This window comes from Ambystoma mexicanum, chromosome 1q, assembly GCF_040938575.1.
Source record: "Ambystoma mexicanum isolate Mex_15411 chromosome 1q, UKY_AmexF1_1, whole genome shotgun sequence".
Lineage (NCBI taxonomy): Eukaryota > Metazoa > Chordata > Amphibia > Caudata > Ambystomatidae > Ambystoma > Ambystoma mexicanum.
This window is the reverse complement of record NC_090922.1, coordinates 1,410,604,625-1,410,608,199: the sequence shown is the minus strand read 5'-3', so window position 1 is coordinate 1,410,608,199 and position 3,575 is coordinate 1,410,604,625.

Below are 3,575 nucleotides of genomic sequence, written 5' to 3'. Positions count from 1 at the left end.
CCTTTCCTCCCACCAGTGGTCGAAGGGAGCGGGACCGGCTGGGAGTGGTGCTCATCTACTTTTTAAAATTACATTTTACAGCTCCTATACTTTTATTTTAAAAAGAAACCATTCCGGAATGGTTTCGTTTTAATGTAACAGTGTAGGAAAAAGTTGAGACTTGCACTTTCAGTGCACTACACTGAACGTTCCGTTAAACAACAGGTGCATGTGATTGGGGGTTTGTATTGTGTGTGGGAGGCAGTTTTATGATGGGGTTTGTGGGGAGTGGGTGCAGGCTGGCAGGGAACATAGCTCAACTACTTTTTTTCGTGCACTTCGACCACTGCCTCCCACCAGAGAATTACAGATCTACTGTGAAGGCCCTGGTACTCTCACACGTAATTGAGGAAAAGCCTACCACACACTTGTCCCCCGTTGATTGAAGAAATTGGATCACATCTGATAGAATTAGGATAGATACCGATGTATGCCCAAATCTCTCGGACAGCATCCCGTTGCTTTCTTGCTAGGTTTGTGTATATAAACCCAAGTACTGTCAGGTGTATTGACCCATGTTCGAGTTATTATGCTGCAACATTTGGTGCTGTGGGCTTAGAAAATCCAAAATGGCTGAAAAGCCCATATTTGCGCCAGAATCCAGGAAAACCGCGCAGTTTTGCGCACACCAATATGGTTGTCTGACCTGCCACCCACCAGTGCGAGCATGATGAGCCAGAAGCGCCATGAGTGAAGCGTGGTGCCAAAGGAAAAACAGCAGTGCCTGTTAGCTCAAAAAGCAATTTGAAATCACCTTTGTTTCTCAGAATGCAAGCTCAAAATGCATATTTCAAACATTGCAAGATAGTTAATACAGGAGACCATTGCCAGACCCTATCCTTTGGCTGCACACAGAGCGGAATCAGTGCAAAGGATTCAAAATCTGTTTTAAATAATGTCAAAAATTGCTAAAATCATGGGCATGAAACCACCAAACAAAAAAATCCAACTTCTGGTGGGTGTCCTACATTACTCTACTGCAGAATCCACATCAATACAATGTTAGCAAGGATTGTATGCTATCAAGTAAAATCCCATTTTTGAAATGTATTAATTCAAGACAGCTGCCAAAAAATGGGTGCAGTATCGGTGCTTGACACTGACCGGCACTAGCGATCTAAACTCTGACAGGAGACCTGTATTTCAGGGGCTGAAAAGGAACCTGAGTCAGCTGGGACTTCAAAGCCTTGCTGGTCAATGAGAATTCTTCACGCCTAATGTTCAAGAGGCCTCTGTCCATGGGAATCCTCCGCTGCCCCCACCAAAAGGAGATCACACCTATCTGATTGAATCAGGGGAGGGGTACCTGGGACTGGAGGGAAACAGAACAATGAACTTCCCTTGGCTCAAAGCAATTGCTAAATCAGGGGGTCGTAAATGACTTCCTCTTGGAAGGAACTGGGAGGGGCACTGCCTCTGTGAGCCAGCTGAGCTTGGAGGCGGGGACGAACCAGAAATTCCCCCATGTGCTTTGGGACTTAACCACACCCATCTGGGCCAGAGCATAATTTTTAAAAGATGGATAATTCATAGTATACATTTGTCAAAAGTTTATAAATAATATCATTATTCCTGTGATTTTTCTGTGCACATATTAAGAGGTGTTAGGACTCTGTACAATGTTCTGAGACCGAACCCCGCGATTTATTAATATTACAGACACTGTGGTTATCTCAGAAAATTGAAAACTTATTGTAATGTGCCCAGAGAGGGGGTGTACCTCCGGGAAAGATTTGATGCCGAACCGGCCATGGCAAAACCCACTAAAAGTGCAAAATGTTGTCGTTTCTGAACCCAAGCTCACAGGAACATGGGGCTTGAACAGAGACCTGTCTTAATTCATCTGTGATGTGTATATGTATTATGAACCACGTGTGTATCTTGGAAACCTGTTTGTTATGAAAAATTCATTTTCTAAGTAAAAGCAAAGGGGCGTTTCTTCAATAGATTGTAAAAGGGTAGCATCACTCTGACTCACAACTCAGTTATCCAGTTAATGGACAGAAAATCCTCTAACCTATCAGACTCCTCAGTGGGTTGGGCATAGAAAGTCAGCCTTCCCACCCATTTTCAAAAGACATAAAAAGAGCCACTGAGACGCAGGTAGGGACTGCTCTTTCCACTTTCTTGCAAAGCACTTTGCCGGACCAGACAATATCCAGAAGGACTATATCCAGAACTTAGACTCCAGATTCCAGAACTTTGAAGCAGAAGGCCTACTGCAAGCTAAAAGTGTTCTCAGCTGGCCTTACAATCTTGCAAACTGATTTTACCCGAGACTTCCAAGGGGCACATAAGAATAAATCAGCCGGGCTGTGCTGTTTCTGCTTCTTTGCCAAGAACTTTCGCCAGAACCAGACCCAGAGAGCTGTGCTGTATCCAGAACTGCAGACCAGACCAGACCGCTGTGCAGTGCCAAGAACTTTTGCCAGAACCAGAGATCTAGACCAGCAGAGCAGAGCTGACCCAGATAGCTGTGACTTCAGAACCACCCGCCAGAAGTCCAGTCTAAACCTGTTGACCAGATCTTGACGGCCTGTTTCAAATTTATAGTGTGAGTATCCAGCCAGAACTGTGCAGAACCAATCTCTTAGTTTAAAATAATCTAATTCAAACCATTTCCACCTACCTAGAACTGCATCATAGAAATTGTGTGTCCATTGTGTGATTTCAAACCTGTGAAAGTGTAATTTGTCATTGAACCTTACTTTATTTCTGAGAATCTACCTTACGTCCTAGAAGCGGGATATAACTTTCATTTTAAAGCTAAGATCCTAATCTTTCCAACAAAACCAGAACGACATTCCAACTCCTTATAGTTTTTCCGTAATCGCGATTGACGCGCTCGGAAAAAGTGCAGCGAATTGCAATTTGACTTAATTTCTCCACCTGTCAAAAATAGCTGTCTTTTGCTTGCAACTGCTGAAATTCTTTTTCAATCTGACAATCACTCCTGAACAATTGTTAGTGTTGACCTGAACTAATTCAAAGTAGCTGTCACCTACCCTGAATCTCCTATAGGGAATTAAAATTATTTTTAACATATTTTTCACTTCATTGCAAATCACATTTAAAAGTATTTTTGACTGTTTAAAAGCATACCGGTGGCTCTAGGCTTGCTAGGGGGGAACTATTGCATTTTGTGTGCATTCCTGAAAACTGTGTGCTCTCTTTTCCATCTCTTTATATTGCATAGGGGGGGAGTGAATTGTCACAAGGAAAAGTGATCATATTATCTCTTGTTGAAACCATATCAGTTTATTTATGTGCTGCATTCTTTCCATCATTGCTTCTCCTTGAAACCATAAAAGTATTCTCTGCTACCTTATCCTTTCTATACTAACTCCTCACTGATTGAAAAGAGTGTGCAATTGTAACATTACCCATTGTTGATCAACATTATATTCATAAGTGTGCTATCAAATATTAATTTATTTATAAAAGTGTGATATATATCTTGTTTAATTTTTCAATAAATCTTTTAATTTGCAAAACAAACCTACTTCTTGGCTCAGTGAGGTCAGGGGGATTTAAAG